Here is a 27,062-nt window from a genome sequence, read left to right as displayed (position 1 = left end):
ACCTAGATAGCATATTCAAAAGCAGAGACATTACTTTGCCAACAAAGGTTCATCTAGTCAAGGCTATGGTTTTTCCTGTGGTCATGTATGGATGTGAGAGTTAGACTGTGAAGAAGGCTGAGCACCAAAGAATTGATGCTTTTGAACTGTGGTGTTGGAGAAGACTCTTGAGAGTCCCTTGGACTGCAAGGAGATCCAACCAGTCCATTCTGAAGGAGATCAGCTCTGGGATTTCTTTGGAAAGAATGGTGCTAAAGCTGAAACTCCAGTACTTTGGCCACCTCATGCGAAGAGTTGACTCATTGGAGAAGACTCTGATGCTGGCAGGGATTGGGGGCAAGAAGAGAAGGGGAAGACAGAGGATGAGATGGCTGGATGGCATCACTGACTCGATGGGCATGAGTCTGGGTGAACTTCAGGAGTTGGTGATGGACAGGGAGGCCTGGCATGCTGCGATTCATGGGGTCGCAAAGAGTTGGACATGACTGAGCGACTGATCTGATCTGATCTGACTGGATAATTGAATATTTTATCATTATGAATACCCCTCTTGTTTTTTGAAATATGTCCATCATCGCATTCTTTTCATTAGTGTTAACATGGTATCAGTTCAGTTCAATTCAGTCACTAGGTCAAGTCCGACTCTTTGCCATCCCATGAATCACAGCACGCCAGACCTCCCTGTCCATCACCAACTCCCGGAGTTCACTCAGACTCACGTCCATCGAGTTGGTGATGCCATCCAGTCATCTCATCCTCTGTCGTCCCCTTCTCCTCCTGCCCCCAATCCCTCCCAGCATCAGAGTCTTCTCCAATGAGTCAACTCTTCGCATGAGGTGGCCAAAGTAGTGGAGCTTCAGCTTTAGCATCATTCCTTCCAAAGAAATCCCAGGGCTAATCTTCAGAATGGACTGGTTGGATCTGCTTGCAGTCCAAGGGACTCTCAAGAGTCTTCTCCAACACCACAGTTCAAAAGCATCAATTCTTCGGCGCTCAGCTTTCTTCACAGTCCAACCCTCACATCCATACATGACCACTGGAAAAACCATAGCCTTGATTAGATGGACCTTTGTTGGCAAAGTAATGTCTCTGCTTTTGAATATGCTATCTAGGTTGGTCATAACTTTTCTTCCAAGGAGTAAGCGTCTTTTAATTTCATGGCTGCAGCCCTATCTTTTTACTCTAACCTCTCTGAATATTTATATTTAAAGCTGATTTATTTTAATCAACTTATAGTTGGGGGTTTTAAAAAAATGCATGACAATCTATCATTTAACTGGTAGACTGTTCACACTTAAAGTGATATTTGACAAAGTTGGATTAATAATTGCAGTGCTTGTGACTTTTTACTATTAATTGCTTTCGTTCTTTGTTTCTTATTTTCTCTCTTATTATGTTTTTTGCTTCTGTGGATTCTAATCATTTTATGTGAATGCACTTCTCTCTTAGATAACAAATCATGATTTATTAAAAATATATTTTATTGATTGACCTAGAGTTTGTATTAATAGATTTTAAGTAACTTAGGTCCATCTTCAAATAATACTGTAGTACATCAGAAGTAGTACAGATATGACTAAGTGTTCTCCAGTTCCTTCTTCCTGTCCCTTATACAATTGTTGTCATTTATTTTGTGTATCCTTTGCTAGAATCACCCAAAATGTTTCTATTATTGTTTTAACAAACAGTAACCATTAAATGAATTAAGAACAAGAAAAGTATTTATTTGACCTTCATTTTTTCTTTCTCTTTAACTCTGCCTTTCTATATGTAGTTTCTAGTTTCAGGTCTATCTTATTTTCTTTTTGCTTAAGAACTTTTAAAACATTTTTTTGTGTGGCAGATCTGCTGATGGTCAAGTCCCTCACTTTTTGTTTGTCTAAGAAAGTCTTTATACCCCTTCATTTTCGAAGATTAATGTTGTTGGAGAGAGAGAATTCTAGATTGGTTTTATACATTTTCAAATCATTCATTATTTTATTCTGTTCTATTCATATCTGCATAGTTTCTTATAAGACTTCTACTGAAATTCTTTTTCTCCTATAGAAAGATATTCCCCCACCCCCATGTGCCTTGTCCCCATATTATCTCTTTGCCTTTGGTTTTCTGCAACTTGAATGTGGTATATTGCAATGAGTTAAACTGCACCCTGTCTCTCTGTCCCTGGAGGGACTTGCTGAACCTACTGCCCAATTGCACTCATCTCACACGTTAGCAAAGTAATGCTCAAAATTCTCCAAGCCAGGCTTGAACAGTACATGAACCATGAACTCTCAGATGTTCAAGCTGGATTTAGAAAAGGCAGAGGAACCAGAGATCAAATTGCCAACATCCGCTGGATCATCAAAAAGGCAAGAGGGTTCCAGAAAAACATCTATTTCTGCTTTATTGACTATGCCAAAGCCTTTGGCTGTGTGGATCACAATAAACTGTGGAAAATTCTGAAAGAGATGGGAATACCAAACCACCTGACGTGCCTCTTGAGAAATCTGTATGCAGATCAGGAAGGAACAGTTAGAACTGGACATGGAATAACAGACTGGTTTCAAATAGGGAAAGGAGTACATCAAGGCTGTATATTGTCAACCTGCTTATTTAATTCATGAGAAACACTGGGCTGGATGAAGCAAAAGCTGGAATCAAGATGGCCAGGAGAAATATCAATAACCTCCGATATGCATATGACACCACCCTTATGGCAGAAAGTGAAGAAGAACTAAAGAGCCTCTTGATGAAAGTGAAAGAGGAGAGTGAACAAGTTGGCTTAAAACTCAACATTCAGAAAACAAATATCATGGCATCTGGTCCCATCAGTTCATGGCATACAGATGCAGAAACAATGGAAACAGTGACAGACTTTATTTTGGGGGGCTTCAAAATCACTGCAGATGGTGACTGCAGCCATGAAATTAAAAGGTGCTTGCTGCTTGAAAGAAAAGTTATGACCAACCTAGACAGCATATTTAAAAGCAGAGATATTATTTTGCCAACAAAGTAGTCAAGCCTAGTCAAGGGTATGATTTTTTCCAGTAGTCATGTATGGATGTTATTTATAAAGTAACTTAGGTCCATCTTCTTAATTTATAAAGGAAGCTGAGCACTGAAGAAATGATGCTTTTGAACTGTGGTGTTGGAGAAGACTCTTGAGAGTCCTTTGGACTGCAAGGAAATACAACCAGTCCATCCTAAAGGAAAGCAGTTCTGAATATTCATTGGAAGGACTGATGTTGAAGCTGCAACTCCAATACTTTGACCACCTAATGTGAAGAACTGACTCTTTGGAAAAGACCCTGATGCTGGGAAAGGTTGATGGCGGGAGGAGAAGGGGACAACAGAGGATAAGATGGCTGGATGTCATCACCGACTCTATGGACATGAATTTGAGTAAACTCTGGGAGTTGGTGATGGACAGCAAGGCCTGGTATGCTTCAGTCCATGGGGTTGCAAAGAGTCAGACACGACTTAATGACTGAACTGAACTGAAGTGATACTGCAACTCCCTTCCCCACAATTCACATGCTGAAGTCCTACCCCTGGTACTCAGGTTGTGATCTCATTTGGAGAATTTTGATAGAGCTAATCAAGTTCAAATGAAATCATTAGGATGGATCCAAATTCAATAAGAATGGTGTCCTAATAAGAATGAGGGGATTTGGTCACAGACATCATAAAGGGAAGGTGATAGGAAGACACGAGAAGTAAGCAGCCTTCTATAGGTCTCTATGCACCATCTCTTTACCACATGCCTCTCCAAAGCAACCAACCCTGATGAATGTGAGAAAAATAAATCTGCTATTTACACCATCCAAGGTTAGTTCTTTGTAATGGCAGCCTTATCAAGTTAACACATTTGCTTAGCTTTATTATTTGGGAGTTTGTTTTACTTGCTTATTTCTTTGCTTTGCTTACTTATTATTCCTTTAGTTCTCTGAGCTTCCTGTATCTGTTGTTTCTTAACTGCATGTTTTAGAATTGGCTCCAATTTTTGTATGTTCTATTATTGATATTGCTTGCATTTTATTTTGAAAAGTGTCTGTCTTCAAGCACATTGATCTTTCCTCATTTGTCCTGAGTCTACTGGTGGGCTTTCAAGTATATTTTTACTTCTCATAGCTTTTAATTTCATACATATCCTTTTGATTTCTTCTTAGTGTTTCCATCTCTCTGCTTACATTACACATCTGTTTTTGCATGCTGTCTAGTTCTTGCATTAGAACTCATATATTTATCATAGTTACTTTAAATTTCCTTTATGATAGTTTCAAAATGTGTTCCACACTAGTTTGACTTGCCTTTTGGAATGCCTTATAAGTTCTTGCTGAAAATTGTACATGTGTCTATTAATAGGAATTGAAAATAAAATAGGCCTTTTTGTGAGGATGTATACAATATTGGTTACTTTATTTTATTTATTTTAATGGGAGGATAATTTACAATATTGTGATGGTTTTTGCCATACATCAACATGAATTGGGCACAGGTATATACATGTTCCCCTATCCTGAAGCCCCTTCCCACGTCCCTCATCACCCTATCCTTCTCAGTTGTTCCAGAGCACTGGCTTTGGGTGCCCTGCTTCATGCACTGAATTTGCACTGACCATGTATTTTACATATGGTAATGTATTTGTTTCAGTGCTATTCTCTCAAATCACCCCACACTTGCCTTCTCCCACTGAGTACAATCACAACTGTAATCAAAAATCTTCCAGTAAACAAAAGCCCAGGAATAGATGGCTTCACAGGTGAATGCTACAAAAAACTTAGAGAAGACCTAGCATCCATTTTACTCAAACTCTTCTAGAAAATTGCAGAGGAAAGAAAACTCCCAAACTCATTCTACAACGCCACCATCACCCTGATACCGAAACCAGACAAAGATGCCACCAAAAAAAAAAAGAAAACTACAGGCCAATATCACTGATGAACATAGATGCAAAAATCCTCAACAAAATTCTAGTAAACAAAATCCAAGAACATATTAAAAAGATCATACATCAACATAATGATCATGATCAACATAATCAAGTCAGTTTTATTTCAGGGATTCAAAAATTCTTCAGTATTCACAAATCAGTCAATGTGATACACCATATTAAAAAATTAAAAGATAAAAACCATATGATTATTTCAGTAGATGCAGAGAAAGCCTTTGACAAAAATTAAGCACCTGTTTATGATAAGAACTCTCCAGAAAGTAGGCATAGAAGGAACATACCTCAACATAATAAAGCCATATACGACAAACCTACAGCAAAAATTATCCTCAATTGTGAAAAATTGAAAGCATTTCCTCTAAAATCAGAAAAAAGACAAGGGTACCCACTCTCACCATTACTGTTCAACTATGTTGGTTATAAGTTAGTCTCTGTTTAATGTTTCTTATAACTTTATGTGTCAGTGGCATCAGATTCCTCTACTATCATTGTTTTTGCTTCCCCTCTTGACTTTGAGTTTCCCTGTTTTCCTCCTCAAAGAGGGTAGTATTAATATATAGCTAGTCTTTCAGCTTTGATCCTTGTTATTATATTGGAGCTGGTTCATGTGACAGAAGTGAAGGAATGGGTATATTCTGTAATCTTAAAATAAAAAGCCATGTATTAGTGGATCTGTGCCTTGGTACTGAGATCTTCAGGTGTTTCTCCAGTGATATGGCTTTTTTTTCTTACCAATCCTCACACCCTCTTGTAGCTGCCACACTCTTGATGTGTTTTCTCAAAGCCCTAATACTTGTTGATTATTTTCCCCTTGTTAGGTGGTACAGAAAGGCTAGGTGTGTTTTAGTGGGAGGCATGTCCTTCCTCCAATTGGAATAAGACTTATTACAGACTTTTTTAGGAAAGCAGACTTTTGCTGTGAGGAAGTCACTTAACATGATTCAAAATGATTCCTACTTCTCCTCTCCTATCAGAGATATGAGCGGGTCACCGTCAGATCATCATTAAGGATACACGGTGGGTCCTAGAGATAATGTCTGCTAATGTGTTGCCTTTGCCTCAGACTGTATCACTTAGGAGTTTCTTATTCTCATGCTAGTATATTTTCAGCCTCTGGAAGTCTGTCCACATTGCTCTTTGAGTCTTCCTACCTGTTTATGGCTTTTGCTCCAGTTAAGAATATCGTGGTTGTGACTCTATGTACACACCTAAGTCTCCTGAGTTTAGATTGGCAGCTTTCCCAACCACCTCAGTTTTCTAAGTGGTCCAAGGAAAGCTGGGCTTCCCAGGTGGATCAGTGGTACAGGATCTGCCTGTCAATGTAGGAGACACAGTTTCGATTCCTAGATGGGAAGATCCCCTGGAGAAGGAAATGGCAACCCATTCCAGTATTGTTTTTTTTATTTTTTTGAATTTATTTTTTAATTTGAGGAAAATTGCTTTATTAATAGGATATTGTATTGGTTTCTGTCATACAGCAACACAAATCAGCCATAATTATACATATACCTCTCTCTCTTGAGACTCTCCCCACCTACCATCCCACTCATCCAGGTCATCACAGAGCACCAAGCTTGGCTCCTTGTATTATATAACAACTTCTTACCAGTTATCTATCTTACACATGATACTGTAAATATGTTGACTCTTTCTCCACTCATCCCACTCTATCCTTCCCCATTACTGGACAAATACGTTGAAAAACCCACAATTCTAAAAGACACATGTACCCCAGTGTCTATTGCAGCACTATCCACTCCAGTATTCTTGCCTGGAGAATCACATGGACAGAGGAGCCCAGTAGGCTACATACAGTCCAGGGGGTCACAAAAGAGTTAGACACAACTTAGCAACTAAAATACAACAAATTATACTTTTACAAAGCATTAATATATTTTAATAGTCCTTTCTCTAGTATATTTTTTCACTGTAATGCTTGTTATCATCTGGCAAACTGCATTTTTGTTTATTATAGGATACATGGAAAGAAAAAGCATTTCCATTTTCCATTTTGAATGAAAAAATAAATTTCCCTCTATGGCAATATTGCTTGGGACATTTTTACAAATCAAAAGCAATAGATTCCACTTCCTCCCTTAGTAGTCCTATTTTTGGTTTACAGAGACTGCTATTCTGGCCAGGTTTTCTGCATCAGTTATGCAAGAAAACATAAGGAATTGTATTCTAATTATCTCTCATTTGTAAATAGATAATCTAGTTAAAACCACAGTTTAGAAATATGTTTAAAGATTCTACTTTAGTGAGGTTCACAAAAAGACATTGTGATTTTTGCAAATATGGATGTTTTGGCAAATATTCCTTCATGGATGCTCCCCTGCTATAGCTAAGCTGTGGATTCCATGTAAGAAACAGTATCATAACGTCTTAGTTTATGGGCTTTTTTCTGATTTTTTATTTGGTATTACTATATATCATTTCCAAAATTGATTTTAAATTCCACGCATGTTGTTATCACTTGCATCTTACTTTTCCAGACTCATCACAGCCTAGTTTTATGTGTGTGTGCTTGAATACCATGTATACTTCCCTGGAGTCTGATATAAATTCCAGGTCTTCTGATTGTTGCACTTGAATTTAAATGAATTGAAGTCAAAAGGAAACAGAGCTGTGATATATATGACTTTTCAGTATAAATTTTCCTCTTTTACCAACGAGTGCCTATTTTAATATCCAGTATTTATACCCAGTGGGGCTGTTTGGATTATATGTTTCTAATCCCTACAAATCAGTCGTTTGCATTGCTGCAGTGACACTTAGCCCCTGAACATTGTCCTTGTGAGGAATGAATATAAACTTTACTGACTGGCTTTGATTTTTACAATATATCTTTTCATTTTAGTCTCTGCCACTGGACATGCTGAACTATCAACCCTAAATGAAAAAATAAATAAATAAATAAAGGGAGGCAAAAGAGGGCAACAAATTAGTCACTGGATCTTGATTTCAATTTTACTGTATATCACAACAATTATCAAGTCGATATCTAAAGGCAACTTACTTCAGTGATGCAGGAAAAAAACCTTAAGTCAGAGTGTCAGCAGAGGAAGCTTATGGCCAAAAAGTAAATAATTCACTAAATACTTTTGACCAAGGACTCTAATTTTCAGCACTGTTGTCCTTGACCTAGAGAGCATGTAGCTAAAAATGTATGAAAAGCTTTTCTCTAATGCGGAGCAGAGCAGAATAATGCCTCTAAAGTAATTTCAAAGTGGAAAGAAGAAAGCAATAAGCACAGCGGTTGGTAGATTGGAGACTGTGGGAATTTGTGCTCAAAGGAAAGCCTTCTTATCCAAATGAAGAGAAATGAGGGAACAGGGTTGCAGACAGGCATTCTGCTGTAGCCAGATCTGGTTTGACTCAGCTGATTTTACCCATCACTGAGAAAGGGTGGCTGTGCCATCAATCATAGTCAGATCATTTTTTCTCTGTTAAATAGACAACTTGTCAGGTAGGTAACTAAATGTGTGTTATGCTCCAACTGCCACTTAGGAGCAGAATCAACACTCTGAGCGTGACTTTCACAATACAACATTCCATTAGGAAGATGGTAGCCATGCCAAATAAAGCTCCGAGGGCAATTTTCCAACAGCCATTCAGTGAAGTCAATGTCGGTTGAACTTTAGCAGAATGGAAAATTTTACTTCAAAAAAAAGTCAACCTGATTGAAATAGTTCCCTAGTACCTTATGCATTCACACAAAATAGGAGAGAGTATTCTGCATTGTTTATAGAGGGTCAGAATGAAATCCAGACATTAGGCTAGTAAACCAGCAAATTGTATCTTAAAAGTAAATGGAATTATAGATTAGCCGAAGAATTGATGTTTTTGAACTGTGGTGTTGAAGAAGACTCTTGAGAGTCCCTTGGACTGCAAAGAGATCCAACGAGTCCATTCTGAAGGACATCAGCCCTGGGATTTCTTTGCAAGGAATGATGCTAAAGCTGAAACTCCAGTACTTTAGCCACCTCATGCTAAAAGTTGACTCATTGGAAAAGACTCTGATGCTGGGAGGGATTAGGGGCAGGAGGAGAAGGGGACAACAGAGGATGAGATGGCTGGATGGCATCACCAACTCGATGGACGTGAGTCTGAGTGAACTCCGGGAGTTGGTGATGGACAGGGAGGCCTGGCGTGCTTCGATTCATGGGGTCGCAAAGAGTCGGACATGACTGAGCAACTGAACTGAACTGATGGAGTGCAAATGTGTTGTACCAGAGAGACATTTCCAGGAATATTTTCACATTAGGGTACCTAGAAATATATGAAAAATGAAAATTCAATATTATTACCAATTTGGGGAGTAGAGTACCTTCTCCACTACAGTGAGAAAAATTCAGATTTCTCAGATAACTTTATCTGCATTAATGGATCATATTCTATAACTCTTGATTGTTCTTTGAAGTCTTTAGGATTTTTAAATAGTTCAAAGACTTCTTGATTTCTATGAGGAAAATGACATTTTGATATTGAATATATTATCAAAATATGTTTGTCTTTGGGGAAGATATTATACAAGGAGGTTGAAATCTTTAAAGGAAACTATATGATACATTCAGGGCATTCATCTAAGTTTCAAAGATAATGAGTTGAAAGCACTACCATATCAGTTAATTAAATAATAATAATAACCTAAGGTGACCACTAACTAGGTTCTTGATCAACTAGCAGAGCAAATTGAATCTGACAGTATTATTCAAACTTGTTATCTAAGCATATGAACAGCAAATTTGATTCTGACTGATAAGATCGAAGCTAACATAAGGGACATATTTGGTTCTCTTGATCTCTAGATCATATTCTTTCCCTCTCTCTCTCTCTCTCTCTATATATATATATATATACACACACATATGCATGTGTGTGTGTCAACCTCACTCTATTCAGAGACAATGAGAGAAAAGAAAGGATTTTGGAGAAAATAATATATCAATACATAAATACATTTTATTGTGCTTCTGTTTATTATGCTTTACAGATATTGTATTTTTTCCCCCAAGTTGAAGCTTTGTGGTAACCTTGCAGTGAGCAGCTCTATCAGCATCATTTTGCTAATAACATTTGCTCACTTCATGTCTGCCATATTTTGGTAATTTTCACATTTCAAACTTATTATTATCATGTTTAATTTGTGGCCTGTGATCAGTGATCTTTGATGGTATGTTGTAATTGTTTATTTTTCTTTTGTGTTTCTAATTAAGTTCTATATATATATTGCTCTTTCTAGACATAATGCTATTGCACACTTAATAGACATAGTATATTGTAAATGTAAGTTTTATATGCACTGAGAAGCCAAAAAATCATGTGACGCACTTTATTGCAAGATTTGCATAACTGTGGTGATTTGCATCCAACCTGCAGTATCTGTAGGGTCTGCCTGCATAGGGGAGCTGAGAGAGCAGAGGAGGCACAGAAGGGAAGGAGGGCTATGGTGCTGGATATGGAGTCTGACCACAGGAGCTGAGGAAGTGAGATAAGATGGCGACAGAGACAAAGCCTGGCACAGAGAGGCTAAGGAATAAGAGCTTGAGGATCCAGGAGTCATTTTCTTTTATCAATCATTGGTTTGTTTGATTTAATCCTAAAATCTTATTTTGCAGAGAGGCACTTTTAGGCTCCTGATAACATTTGGGAACCTCAAAACACTAATCCAAAAAGGCATACGCTTCAGTTCTGGAAATTTTTGAGCTACTATAGTCCTACTTGCTATTAAGAAAATTCAGTTTGGACATTTTGAAAGTTTCCTTTAATGGCAACTGGTACTCTAAATTCTCTTTGATTGAGCCAGTGAGAAATACACATGAGGAAGGACTATGATTTTTAAACATAAAAACAACCAGAGCCTCTGTAAGGGGGCCACCTTCAAAATATTTAGATAATTTGGATACCATTTCTGAGATTTTCCTCTAGAAAGGAAAATAATTTTCAAACAAGGTAAATAGCTTACAGCACAAACAGCTCAATTCAAATAGCTCACAAGCTAAAACCAGCCAGCATAAAAACAAACAAACAAACAAAAAAACCAGCTCAGTCCTAGAGGATCTAGTCCAAAGGTCTTTTTATCCTGCTTTCAGTAAATACACCCTAGTCCAAAGGAATGGGCCAATGGTTGAACTGGCACAGTTTCAGTGAAGCAGCCCCTATTCCCAGAGGAATGGCCGATGGCTTCACAGCTAGCTTTAGATGAAACAGTCTGCTCTCAGAATCAGACTGAAATGTCCAGTGAGTTCTCACATGGAGAATAAGGCCTTAACCAGAAAGGAACAACCTTTAAATAGATACTGAATAATGCCCGAGAGCTCCAAAACTGAGCTTTGTTCCAGGAGGAAGAAATGCATGGACATATCAACTCCAGGGTAGTTAGAAGGCAGTGAGTGACAATGCACTCAATGTAGGTGTTGCATCTGAGTGTCCACCAGGGCCAGAGCCTTCAGAGATCTTCTCTGGCCCCTGTAGAACATACCACAATGTTGACCTAAACAAAGAGACTCTCAGATATCTCTCCAGCAAAGATGGGCTTTTTGGGGATTAGTAGAAAATGTAAATTGAGGTTCCACCACTCGGAGAAGAAAAAGAAGTTGAGAGGACTATGTGAACAGAGTCCATGGCTTTTTATTGGCTGAGTCTTTGTCACAAAAGAAGAGAATCTCATCTTCCTATTGGGCTCTGCTATTGCCCAAAGGCATGAGACCTCCTCTTGTTTCCTAAACTCTATATAATTGAGGCTTTTTGTTTATTTTTTGGACAGATATTTTTACATTATTCTATTTATAACATTATACTGAAGTGCTAAGTACAGTGCAAGGCAAGGTTACTAATTCAGAGAGCTGGTACTGTGAAAAGTTTAACAGATCATGTCTAAAGAGTTTTTGCAGCAAAATTACTTTAGTTACTCTTTGATTATACCATCTCTAATTCTCAATATGATTTAGGATAAAAGAGGACCTGTTTCTCACAAGGGTTCTCACTTCATGCAGGCTCAGAATACTGATGTATAAAATTCCCATATCAATTTATTTCTTTGTCTTAAGAAATGTATTTGTTTGACAGACCAGAAAACTAAGCAGGATAATTAGCATACTCTTTTAAAGTCAGAAACTGTAGGGAGTTGAATAATAAGCATAGTTGACTTGATGAGTGTGGGATCATTACAATATTTGAATGTTGAACTGCATCAGGCTAAACTCATCTTCATGCTATACTCATCTTCATCACAGTGTTAGGAATGGCTAAGACCCACCCTGACCTGGCTAGTGCTTGGACAAATTTGTACATTTGTCTCTGTGTATTCCATGTTCAATCAACCTCTGATTATCTATTCTTTATTTAGTTATTGAAAACTAATTTGATTTTAATTAAATGTTATTCACATGAAATTCAAATGCTTGCTAACATCAGTACAATGTATAAATGAAAGATATATGTAAATATGTAATGAGGTTGTATAATTTATGACATACACCATTTGAAATATGACATATGGCATATAATATACAATAAAGTACAAATTATACTTTCCATATTATATAATATGATAATACTAAAGTTATTTTATTATATGTATGTTCATGTGTGTACAGATACATGTTTGTGTTAGAAATAGATTCCTCATTTTACATGTAAAAAATTTTGAAGTATTTATTTACATATAACATAGTCAAAAAACTTATAAAATCATTAGGTAGGTTATATGTTGGTCTTCTCTTGAAGGTGACCCCACTTATGCTGACATTTGCAGCATCAATATACTATATATTCTAGTAACAGTTTTAGCATATTATCATATATAAAAATAACTTTACAACTATAGGGTTGAAACTTTTTTTTTGCATGACAGATATATAGGATGTATTTGTCAACTGCATATGTTTTTCTAATTTTTAAGGTGCAAAATGACTTTAAAAACTCTATTAATAGATCTTACAAAAGTCTTTTGGTTGTTGTTGAGTCATTAAGTCATGTCAGGTTTTGCAGTCCCACAGACTGCAGCACACCAGGCTTCCCTGTCCTTAACTATCTCCCTGAATTTGCTCAAACTCGTGTCTGTTGAGTCAATGATGCTACCTAAATATCTTATCCTCTGCTGCCCTCTTCTCCTTCCCGCAGTCTTTCTCAGAATCAGGGTATATTCCAATGAGTTGACTCTTCACAACAGGTGGCCAAAGTATTGACACTACAGCTTCAACATCAGTCCTTCCTTCCAATGAATATTCAGGTTTGATTTCCTTTAAAGTTGACTGGTTTAATTTCCTTGATGTCCAAGGGACTATGAAGAGTCTTCTCCAACACCACAGTTTGGAACCGTCAATTCTTTGGCACTCAGCCTTCTTTATGGTCCAACTCTCACATCCATACACGACTACTGGAAAAACCATAGCTTTGACTATACGTACCTTAGTTGGCAAAGTAATGTCTCTGCTTTTTAATATGATGTCCAGGTTTGTCATAGATTTTCTTCCAAGGAGCCAGCATCTATATCAGTTATAAAAATGCAAATTATATCTATATGGTGATGTAAGTTATCTAATCTTGATATTAACATCAATTTACACTGTCAGATAACCTTAACCACTAGTAAGTCATAGATTGATTTATTTAACATTTTCATTCAATTTTGCTACTACTCAATGATCTGTAAAATTTCAGACTTCCATTTCTTCTCCAGCACCTCTTTTGTCATATTCAAGCATATAAATAGTAAACTAATATCTAAAGCTAATCTTTCACACCAAATAGTAATCTTAAAAATAAGGAAAATGGTACATGCTGTCAGAATACCGGCTACATACTTGTTAGTTATTACTAATTGCTGTGAACTTAGATGTAACTGAGCTTCCCTGGTGGGGCAGGTGGTAAAGAAACTGCCTGCAATGCAGGATACCTGGGTTGGATCCCTGGGTTGGGAAGAGCCCTTGGCAAAGGGAATGGTTACGCCCTCCAGTATTCTTGCTTGGAAAATTCCATGGACAGGGGATCCTCAAGAGCTACAGATCAAGGGGTTGCAAAGAGTCTGAAAGGACTGAGTGACTGACACATTCACACCTCACTGGATCCTAATGTGTAACTAAAAACATAACTTAATTTTCAATATGTAAAGTAGAACATAAGCGTATTGCAGAAACCCAAAACATTTTAAAGAGTTCTTAATCTTAGATTTGATAAGAATATTTCTGACGTTACTTATAAAAATGTCTAAAATGATACAATGATACTTTTAATGTTGCATGCATATATTCAATTTTGTACATAAAAATTCTTGAGGGCAAACAGAATGTTTTCCTAGTTGACAAAACATTAGTACTCAAGCCTACCCTTTGGGAACAAATAGATAACATCTTCTGAAAGACACAGTGTGCCAAATTTTGTCTGTGTGATTAGTTCTTTGAAGGACAGAACAGAAATTGAGATTTACCTATTTAGCACTTTTGTAATGAAGGATGGCAGGCACAAGTATGGTTTAGAAGGTTTCCTATTATGTCCATCAGAATCTCACATCGGAAGATCTGAGAGGCACCAACAAAATGATGATATCATTTGTTATAAAGGGATGATTTTTCCTTTATCTTTCATGTAATGTGAATAATAGCATTTTAAATGTAACCTCAGAAATGGTATGGATGTAACAGAAGCAGAAGATATTAAGAAGAGGTGGCAAGAATACACAGAAGAATGGTACAAAAAAGATCTTCACGACCCAGATAATCACAATAGTGTGATCACTCATCTAGAGCCAGACATCCTGGAATGTGAAGTCACTATGAACAAAGCTAGTGCAGGTGATGGAATTCCAGTTGAGCTATTGCAAATCCTGAAAGATGATGCTGTGAAAGTGCTGCACTCAATATGCCATCAAATTTGGAAAACTCAGCAGTGGCCACAGGACTGGAAAAGGTCAGTTTTCATTCCAATCCAAAAGAAAGGAAATGCCAAAGAATGCTCAAACTACTGCACAACTGCACTCATCTCACACGCTAGTAAAGTAATGCTCAAAATTCTCCAAGCCAGGCTTCAGCAATACGTGAACCGTGAGCTTCCAGATGTTCAAGCTGGTTTTAGAAAAGGCAGAGGAACCAGAGATCAAATTGCTAACATCCACTGGATCATGGAAAAAGCAAGAGAGTTCCAGAAAAACATCTATTTCTGCTTTATTGACTATGCCAAAGCCTTTGGCTGTGTGGATCACAATAAACTGTGGAAAATTCTGAAAGAGATTGGAATCCCAGACCACCTGACCTGCCTCTTGAGAAACCTGTATGCAGGTCAGGAAGCAACAGTAAGAACTGGACATAGAACAACACACTGATTCCAAATAGAAAAAGGAGTACGTCAAGGCTGTATATTGTCACCCTGCTTATTTAACTTATATGCAGAGTACATCATGAGAAATGCTGGGCTGGAAGAAGCACAAGCTGGAATCAAGATTGCTGGGAGAAATATCAATAACCTCAGATATGCAGATGACACCACCCTTATGGCAGAAAGTGAAGAGGAAGTAAAAAGCCTCTTGATGAAAGTGAAAGTGGAGAGTGAAAAAGTTGGCTTAAAGCTCAACATTCAGAAAATGAAGATCATGGCATCTGGTCCCATCACTTCATGGGAAACAGATGGGGAAACAGTGGAAACAGTGTCAGACTTTATTTTTTGGGGCTCCAAAATCACTGCAGATGGTGACTGCAGCCATGAAATTAAAAGGCGCTTACACCTTGGAAGGAAAGTTATGACCAATCTTGATAGCATATTGAAAAGCAGAGACATTACTTTGCCAACAAAGGTCCGTCTAGTCAAGGCTATGGTTTTTCCTGTGGTCATGTATGGATGAGAGAGTTGGACTGTGAAGAAAGCTGAGCGCCGAAGAATTGATGCTTTTGAACTGTGGTGTTGGAGAAGACTCTTGAGAGCCCCTTGGACTGCAAGGAGATCCAACCAGTCCATTCTGAAGGAGATCAGCCCTGGGATTTCTTTGGAAGGAATGATGCTAAAGCTGAAACTCCAGTACTTTGGCCACCTCATGCAAAGAGTTGACTCATTGGAAAAGACTCTGATGCTGGGAGGGATTGAGGGCAGGAGGAGAAGGGGATGACAGAGGATGAGATGGCTGGATGGCATCACTGACTCGATGGACATGAGTTTGAGTGAACTCCGGGAGTTGGTGATGGACAGGGAGGACTGGTGTGCTGCGATTCATGGTGTTGCAAAGAGTTGGACACGACTGAGTGACTGAACTGAACTGAACTGAATAATATTGATCTCCTGTACACGTTTGTGATACAAACAATTAAGATAGAGTGTTCAAATTCTTTTCTTTTCTTTTACTTTTTTTTAATTTTATTTTTATTTTTAAACTTTACAAATTGTATTAGTTTTGCCAAATATCAAAATGAATCTGCCACAGGTATACATGTGTTCCCCATCCCGAACCCTCCTCCCTCCTGCCTCCCCATACCATCCCTCTGGGTTGTCCCAGTCCTTGCCACAGATATTTAGCCTTATATTATCTGTAAAACACCCTGCATATGTTTTTTTAATTTATTTTTTAAAATTATTTATATGTTTTCAAATATTCTAAGTGCTCTTATTTTTGTTTGATATCTATGGTTTATACCCTATAATTTTCTGTATGTAATTTCAATTTAGTTTTGCTGACATACATATAAGATTTCATAATTTTAATTTTCTGTGTGAGCTTCCCTTGGTCAATAACAGTAATTCAATAATATTATCACAGAAACCCAGAACAAGTTCTATATTGCAAAATATGATCACAGACAACAACTTCAGTAAGCTGAATTATGTTTATATTTCAGGAGCATGATATATGTATAAAGTAGCCCAAGAAATTGCTAAAGTTTCTCAAAGGATATCACAAAATTTACTTGCAATATTCCTTCCCAGTTATGCCATCATAAATAACTTTGAGATAAAAATGTATCTTTAATGTTTAGTAGAGTTGGCCTTGATAATAGTAAAGATTTAGTTAGAAAATAATTATTTAGTAAAGTATCATAGAATTTGGTTAGTTTTACCATATTAATAATTATAATATATGTCACATCTTCACATTTTATGCAAAGGTGATCTAATTTGGTTATATTTTCTCAATATAAACAACTTATTTATATTAAAACTAATAACAAATCTTTAAATGACTCTTCCATAAGTACACAAGAAGTATAAATACACAGAAGCCTAAAAAGTTAGTACATTTCAAAAGATTAGTACATGTAACTTTCTTGAAAAAGGACAAAAATATTTTTAAATAGAAACACTTAACTTGTTCAAGTTAGATCCATAATTTTACAATAATTTCTCTGAAAACTTTAAAAATAAATTTCATCTTTTATTGGTGGCTCAGACACTGTCTGCATGCCAGAAATCCAAGTTCGATCCCTGGGTCTGGAAGATCCCCTGGAGAAGGGAACGGCAAACCCACTGCAGTATTCTTGACTGGAGAATTACGTGGACAGAAATGGGGTCACAAGAGTCGGATATGACTTAGCTACCGAACAATAAGCAGGGCAAATCTAAAATGAAAGACTATGCATAGGATCCATCTTTACATTAAGAAAATTTCTGATGGATCCAGTGTGCACAATATTGATGCGTTCCTTATATATAGCCACAAATCAAGTTCTCCTATTGACCTTCTCTTATGGGTGATGTGAAAAATATGATGATATTTAGAATAATGATCTCTGTAATGTTTCAATTATCATAGAAATTTCAGAATCATACCATGGTATAATTTTAGAATTTGAAAAAGTTAAGTTAAAATATTACAAATATGATAACAAGCAGTGCATACTTGGGCCACTGTTTCAATACTATATATGAGTTTTCGAAAGTCATCAATTGATTGGTTCACTGGACAGTATTTCTTTTTCTTTTTGCTATTTTTTAATATAAATTTATTTATTTTAATTGGAGGCTAATTACTTTACAATATTGTATTGGTTTTACCATACATTGACATGAATACACCACGGATGTACATGTGTTCCCCATCCTGAACCCCCCTCCCACCTCCCTCCCCATACCATCCCTCTGAGTCATCACAGTGCACCAGCCCCGAGCATCCTGCCCTATGCATCAAACCTGGACTGGCAATTCATTTCACATATAATAATATACATGTTTCAATGTCATTCTCCCGAATCATCCCACCCTCACCCTCTCCCACAGAGTCCAAAAGATTATTTTATATATATATATATATATGGAATTTAGAAACATGGTAACAATAACCCTGTATGCGAGACAGCAAAAGAGACACAGATGTATAGAACAGTCTTTTTGCTCTTTTTAAATAAAAACTTTTAAAACTATATCTAAAGTCTTAACTTGAACCACTGTCACACTGAGAAAATAGTTTAGAAATATTTTCCATTAATAACTGAAAGTCAGTCCTACCAATTCTAATTGATCCTCTTGAACTATTAATAATAAAGATATACTCACTATGAATGGCTTAAAATCACCCTTTAATTCACAGACTTCATAAAAAAAAGTATATCTTTAAACAATAAATTCATTGAAGTAGAAATAGATATTGTATATTTAAATGACTACTAATCTCAGCAAAACTAAACAAAAATTCACACACACAAACCTATAGCTTTAAAATCGAATGTCATAATTACTGGAAATAAAAAGTATCTCGATAACATATTTGCATTAAAACATCTTAAATACTGCAGTTGCAATTGCAAGCCTTCATTGCCCAAAGATGAAAACCACTTCATGAAGGACAAGAGGTCTCATAATATATTTTGTGGGGTTATTTTCATAAATTTTAAATTGCTCCTTCTAAAAAATTAAGTTTTGGTTATCAAACATTCAAACTTACATTGGAAAAAGCAGCTATGCCCCCAAATCTTCCTTCCAAATACAGAATGTTGTATTTAACAGATGGCATAAAGCATCTGTTTACAAATAATTCCAAATTATATTGTGTTTGCCTGGTACTTAAATGAGACATTTCACAAAAATAAAACACGGAATTGGATTAGAATCTAATCTCTTTGAATCATTTTAAGCATAGCTGAGTTAAGGGGAAAATATATTCCTTTTGGAGGTATTTGAGTTAATATTGGACAAATTTTAATTTTAATGTTTATACAAAGCTATTACTCTCAGATTCAGATTGTGAGAAACTAGTCACCATGATGCATTTGATTATTTTAAGTGTCATGCTGAAAGTTTATCTGTCATCCAAGTTTTTTTGTTGTTTGTGTGCATAAATGAGGTAGGACTGAGAATCAAGTGTGATGAAATATTGCCAACTTCCAACTTCAGCATATGTTTTTTAATACCTCATACAGCATTTGGATGATTATTGTTGACCTGAAACAGATTTCTAGGAAGTTTTTTTGCGTGTCCTTTCTAGGCATTTTTCTCCACAGTCCCTGAGGCAACCATTGTCTTACTTCTATCAGCATAAGGGTATGAAGTTTTTATATTTCATGTCCAAGGTACGGTACATTATGTACTTCTGCATCCTGTTTCTATTATTCAACACAATGTCTTTGAAATCATTTATATCATTCTTTTTATGAGTAGTTCATTTATTTTATTGCTGAATTGTTTGTTTCTCATTATATAAATAATGCACATATCATTCATCCATTTATTTTTTGTGGGCATTTAGGCTGTTTCTAGAGTTAATCTCAGAGAAGACAATGGCAACCCACTCTAGTACTCTTGCCTGGAAAATCCCATGGACAGGGGAGCCTAGTGGGCTGCAGTCCATGGGGTTGCGAAGAGTGGGACACGACTGGGCGACTTCACTTTCTTTCTTTTTTTTTTCACCTCTCACTTTCATGCATTGGAGAAGGAAATGGCAACCCACTCCAGTGTTCTTGCCTGGAGAATCCCAGGGATGGGGGAGCCTGGTGGGCTGCCATCTATGGGGTCACACAGAGTCAGACACGACTGATGCGATTTAGCAGCAGCAGCAGAGTTTATCTATTATGAATTAAGATGTCACAAATATTTTGTACAATCCTCTTTGAAGATACAGATTTTTATCACATTTGAAGAATTACATGATTCCAGAGACATCTAGGGGGAGAAGGACATGGCAACCCACTCCACTATTCTTGCCTGGAGAATTCTGTGGATAAAGGAACCTGGTGGGCTGCTGTCCATGGGGTCACAGAGTCAGACACGACTGAAGCGACTTAGCATGCATGCATGCATTGGAGAAGGAAATGCAACCCACTGCAGTATTCTTTACTAGAGAATCCCAGGGACAGAGGAACCTAGTGGGCTGCCATCTATGGGGTAGCACAGAATCGGACACAACTGAAGTGACTTTAGCAGCAGCAGCAGAGACATCTAGGAGCAATAGTGAAAAGCACAAGAAGTTTTCGGTCTAATATATGTTAAAAAAAAAAAAAAGATTTTTGGATATAACCACAGTTATTCCAAAAAGGTAATAAAATATCTCATCATCCAGATATTTATGCATCATTGAAAAGATTCAAATAGAAGCTGAATAAATATCTGAAATGTTGGAAGATAATTCCACATTTGTGGAAGTAGTCTAGTTACCTTTTCTTTATTCTTCCAATTCTAATATTCTAAAGTGGTAGGGCTATGCTATGGTACATTTAGTAGATTTAGTACATTTACTTGGAATTTTGAAACAGGTAATTGCTCTAATGCAAATCATATGTTCTGTTGGCAAGTAAAGGGAGACATGAAAATAGTTAAAGAATACAACTGAATGTTAAACATACCAAGAGGAAATTTACTCTACATCACTGAACATAATGATCGCTACATACAAATTAATATGCATAAAATTTTACACAGAGAATAACTCTTTACAACATTCAGGTATCTTTTTCCTATAAGGAAATGGCATGGTTGGCAAATGATAGTTGATGCTCTATTTCAGTGAATATGGTAGTCTAATTTTTAGAGATTGACAAAATTTTAACCTTGAAGACTATGTTTCGCAAGTTTCACAGAACATCTGCATATATACAATTCCTCACAGAATTTTAGCATACAACTGATGAAATGCATATAAAGAGATCATTTATCAGTTTTCTATGTTAAGGAAAGAAAAAAACAATGTTCCTAAATGATCTTATAAATTACATAAATAAAAGCTGAAATCCTTTGAGAGTATTGAATCATGATTAACAAAATCCAGGGTTTTTAATTTTTTCTCACAGCACCAATTTGTAAAGGGTGTTATTTAACAAAGTGACTTTGGACTATGTGAATGTCCTTTCAAAATGTTCTGATAAAGTGGCTTAGCAGCAGGACTTTTGCCATTGACTCAAACTAAAGCAAAGAACTCTGAAAAGTGCAATTGTTCTGTGAGAGTCCTCCATAGGAAGTAGAAATGAACAATGTGTTGAAATGTAAATTTCCTTCAGATTCTTCCAAATCCTGCTCTACAGGGATTTCATTTTTCAAAGCAATCTTCTATATTTACTACTCCACTTGTTAAATTTTAACTCCCTGGGCCAAGATTTGTAAATGATCAGAGAACTGTCACCACAGGGCTAATTCAGGCATCTTCCCGCCCTTGTTACATTCTACCTCTTTCAACCTAATACTAAGAGACTGTATTTGCAAAGTGGTGTGGAAGAGACTGTAAAAATGCAGCTATTAAAATATTTCCAATGATTTGCTAATATAAAAAGTTAAGAACCAGAGCCATTTTTTAGAAAGATAGAAGCCAAGGATGCATTCTATTGTAGGTCATTATCTTCAGCCTCCACAGCCCAGTGTATTTATAAAGATAAAATAAACTTGTGAAGCGATTTTGTATTTGAGAATAATTTAAAAAGCAAATTCATAAGGATTCTGGCTTGTTCTCCACTGCAGTGATGCTGGGGTAATGCAAAAACTGGTACTATGATTTTTAATTCACCTTAGAATTATGTCTTTTGCACATTAGATGCTATAATTTTATTTTCTATCAGATGTATTCATCACATATTATATTTATTTATTGTTCTTTAAATTAGTGGATCTCTAAGATGTTTCTCAGAAGACTTATATCAGAAGTTTCTGGTGGATGAGAGGAAGGAGAATTTTATTCCATTCCATCACATTTCCCTCCTATCAACCAGAATAAATCCATTTTGATCTGATTTACATATAGCATTTCCATATAAAAGGAAGACTATACAGTGAATAAAAACATATAAACACAGATGCATACCAACTGGGTATGAGTTTGAAATTTATATTCCAACTAGTAGTATATATAGTATATAGTAGTATAATCCACAACTGTGTGCCTGGTTATAAATGGAGTTTAGCCTTAGCTTATTAATTACAGAGACATAATTCCTGTGTGTGTGTGACGAATATGCTTCTGTTACCGATAACATGATGTGGGAAGCCAAGGAGCATTTTGAGAAACAGATATAATCTGATTTATGGTATAAAGTATCATTTTTGCAACTTTCCTATGAATAGAATACTGAATATCAGTGGTAGAAGCATGGAAAACCACTGCCAATCTACATCAACAATGCAGGCAGGAGATGACAGTCCCTTGAAGAGTTTAACAGTATGGGGAGTGATGAACAGTATTAAGATTATGCATATATTTTGAAGAAAAAATGGATTTCTAAGAGATTAGATATGGCATGTGGCAGCATTTCAGATCCTGAGAGGTAAAATTGTATGTCACATTTACCAAGTATAGAGCAAATAGGGCTTGTAGTTATGATAGATGAAAGTTGCAAGGGTGCTGCTGCTGCTAAGTCGCTTCAGTCCTGTCCGACTCTGTGCGACCCCACAGACGGCAGCCCACCAGGCTCCCCCGTCCCTGGGATTCTCCAGGCAAGAACACTGGAGTGGGTTGCCATTTCCTTCTCCAATGCATGAAAGTGAAAGTGAAGTCGCTCAGTAAGTGTCCGACTCTTCGCGACCCCATGGACTACAGCCCACCAGGCTCCTCCGTCCATGGGATTCTCTAGCCAAGAGTACTGGAGCGGGCTGCCATTGCCCTCTCCTACCAGTAAATTCAAGAAGTCTTAGTGGATGATGGTAACATTAACTGAGAGTGTGAAAACTGTAAAAATAATTTTAAAGAGGGAAACTTATTTGCTTGTAATTAAATCTTTACCAAAAATTTTAATTGATAAGTCTAAAAAAGTTTTCATCAAGTAGCTATTGTTGTTCTTTAAAAGAAAAACAAAAACATTAAACTTAGTGGCTTAAAAATATTTTAATAGACTGTTCTATACATCAGTGTCTCTTTTTCTCTCTCGTATACAGGGTTATCATTACCATCTTTCTAAATTCCATATATATGAGTTAGTATACTGTTTTTCTTTCTGGCTTACTTCACTCTGTATAATAGGCTCCAGTTTCATCCACCTCATTAGAACTGATTCAAATGTATTCTTTTTAATGGCTGAGTAATACTCCATTGTGCATATGTATCACAGCTTGATTTTGGAGAATGGCATTGAAACATGTATAATATCATATATGAAACAAGTCGCCAGTCCAGGTCCAATGTACGATACTGGATGCTTGGGGCTGGTGCAATGGGACGACCCAGAGGGATGCTACGGGAAGGGAGGAGGGAGGAAGGAGGAGGGTTCAGGATAGGGAACACATGTATACCTGTGGTGGATTCATGTTGATATACGGCAAAATCAGTACAATATTGTAAAGTTAAAAAATTAAAAAAATAAAAGGAAATCTATTAATCATTTAAAAAATATTTTAAAAATTACTATCATAGGATCATAGATTCTGTGTTTGAAGTCAGGCAATCCTGCCTATACTCAGCTGATCTCAGATGTATTGTATCTAAGGGATGCTTGGTGGTACAGTCTTAAACCAGTAGCTTTCCTTACAGTATGGGATTGGCCCAAAGTAATAAAGCAGCAAGTCTGACCAAGAAAATAACAAGTAAAGAAAGAATAAAAGCTAAAGTTAGAATGCAAAACAATATACATTTTATTGCATACTAATGCATATGCCAGACCTAAGTAATTGAAATATGTGAAACTCTTTTTAATAAAAATAGTATTACTTAAAATTTGTGTGTGTGTGTGTGTTTGTGTATACAAGAGTTGCTCCTTTCTTCAATATATAACTTTTGGAAAATAAATAAAAATTACATTATTTGAAATTCCCAGAAGACTTCAGAAGGTTTTAAGTTTTATTTTTAGTCTATTTCATGGCCATATTTAATTTAAAAAAATCTTTCATCTTTCTTTCTTTAATAATTTGTGCATTCTCAAAACACACAGACATATACATACATTCTGTAGCAGTCTCAAGATTTTTATGTTCTTTGATAGATCTTATTTGACTTCAAAAAGTAGTACAAAATATTATCAGAATAAAAATAGCTTTGTAAATATACTTTGAATTTGTGACCTTTCTTAAAAGAATAATTTTCATTATTTGTTACTAGGAAAATACATTTCCAGAATTATCCTCTTCAGCACGTCCTTTTCATTAATATCCTTCCTCAAAAAAGTGACTTCAAACAATCGTTTACCAAGCACATGATTCATGAGGATTTTTTTCCGGTTTTACTCAGATACAATTTAGTGTATAACATAATGATCTGATATATGTGTATATTGGAAATTGATTGTTGAATGTTAATATCCATCACCTCACATACTTAAAATTAACGTTTCTTGTGGTGAGAACTTTTAAGGTCCACTCTGTTGGCAACTTTCAAATATACAGTGCAGTGTTTCTAACTCCAGTTTACCATTTTGTTGTTAAGTTCCTAAGTCATGTCTGACTCTTTGCAATCCCACAGACTGCAGCATACTGGGCTTCCTTGTCCTTCACTATCTCCTGGAGTTCATCATACTATACATTATATAGGGCTTCTGAGGTGTCACTAGTGGTAACGATCCCCTCTACCAATGCAAGAGACATAAGAGATGCAAGTTCAATCCCTGGGTTGGGATTGAACTTCCAGGTCCCCTGAAGGAGGGCACAGCAACCCACTCTAGTATTCTTGCCTGGAGAATCCCATGGACAGAGGAGCCTGGTGGCCTACAGTCCATGGGGTTGAAAAGAGTCGGAATGAAGTAATGACTGAAATTACTTAGCACACACATACATTATATACATAGTTCACATTGGATCAGATCAGTCGTTCAGTCGTGTCCGACTCTGCTACCCCATGAATCGCAGCATGCCAGGCCTCCCTGTCCATCACCAACTCCCAGAGTTCACTCGGACTCACGTCCATCGAGTTAGTGATGCCATCCAGCCATCTCATCCTCTGTCATCCCCTTCTCCTCCTGCCCCCAATCCCTCCCAGCATCAGAGTCTTTTCCAATGAGTCAACTCTTTTTGCATGAGGTGGCCAAAGTACTGGAGTTTCAGCTTTAGCATCATTCCTTCCAAAGAAATCCCAGGGCTAATCTTCAGAATGGACTGGTTGGATCTCCTTGCAGTCCAAGGGACTCTCAAGAGTCTTCTCCAACACCATAGTTCAAAAGCATCAATTCTTTGGCGCTCAGCTTTCTTCACAGTCCAACTCTCTCATCCATACATGACCACAGGAAAAACCATAGCCTTGACTAGACGGACCTTTGCTGGCAAAGTAACGTCTCTGTTTTTGAATATGCTATCTAGGTTGGTCATAACTTTCCTTCCAAGGAGTAAGCGTCTTTTAATTTCATGGCTGCAGTCACCATCTGTAGTGATTTTGGAGCCCAGAAAAATAAAGTCTGACACTGTTTCCACTGTTTCCCCATCTATTTCCCATGAAGTGATGGGACTGGATGCCATGATCTTTCTGAATGTTGAGCTTTAAGCCAACTTTTTCACTCTCCACTTTCACTTTCATCAAGAGGTTTTTGAGTTCCTCTTCACTTTCTGCCATAAGGGTGGTGTCATCTGCATATCTGAGGTGATTGATATTTCTCCTGGCAATCTTGATTCCAGTATGTGTTTCTTCCAGTCCAGCATTTCTCATGATGTACTCTGCATATAAGTTAAATAAAAAGGGTGACAATACACAGCCTTGATAAACTCCTTTTCCTATTTGGAACCAGTCTGTTGTTCCATGTCCAGTTCTAACTGTTGCTTCCTGACCTGCATACAAATTTCTCAAGAGGCAGGTCGTGTGGTCTGGTATTCCCATCTCTTTCAGAATTTTCCACAGTTTATTGTGATCCACACAGTCAAAGGCTTTGGCATAGTCAATAAAGCAGAAATAGATGTTTTTCTGGAACTCTCTTGCTTTTTCCATGATCCAGCGGATGTTGGCAATTTAATCTCTGGTTCCTCTGCCTTTTCTAAAACCAGCTTGAACATCAGGAAGTTCACGGTTCACATATTGCTGAAGCCTGGCTTGGAGAATTTTGAGCATTACTAGCGTGTGAGATGAGTGCAATTTTAGAATGTATTGATCTTGTAGCTAGGAATCTGCTCACCTTTATCCATTTACTCCATCCCCTGGCTCTCACTTCTGGTGATCACCAATCTGTTCCCTTTTTTATGTTTGTTTGTTTTTTTTCAGATTGCACATATAAATGTGGTCATGCAGTGTAAGTCTTTGTCTGATTTATTTTACTTAGCATGATGCCCTCTCTTTTTCTGTGACTCTTGAAAATTTAATTATAATGTATCTTGGTGTAGCCCCTTTGGTTTAACCTAGTTGGAGTCTTTGGAGCTTCGTGAATCTCAGTGTCCATTTCTCTTCCTAGATTTGGGAAGTTTTCAGCTATTATTGTTTTAAATATACACGATACTGGATGCTTGGGGCTAGTGCACTGGGACGACCCAGAGGGATGGTATGGGGAGGGAGGAGGGAGGAGGGTTCAGGATGGGGAGCACATATATACCTGTGATGGATTCATTTTGATATTTGGCAAAACTAATACAATTATGTAAAGTTTAAAAATAAAATAAAATTTAAAAAAAAAAAAAAAATAAATAAATAAATATACTTTCTGCCCATCTCTTTATCTCTTTCCCTTTTGAGATTCCCAAACTGTGTATGTTGTTTTTTTTATTTGTGTCCCATAAGTTCAGTAAACTTCACATTTTTCTTTTTTCTTTTCTTGTTCTTTTGTTTGTTTGTTTACTTCTCTCACTTGACAATTTCAAATGACTTATTTTTGAGTTCACTGGTTTTTCC

This window comes from Bos mutus, chromosome 16 (assembly GCF_027580195.1).
Source record: "Bos mutus isolate GX-2022 chromosome 16, NWIPB_WYAK_1.1, whole genome shotgun sequence".
Taxonomy (NCBI): domain Eukaryota; kingdom Metazoa; phylum Chordata; class Mammalia; order Artiodactyla; family Bovidae; genus Bos; species Bos mutus.
Note: the sequence above shows the minus strand (reverse complement) of the source record.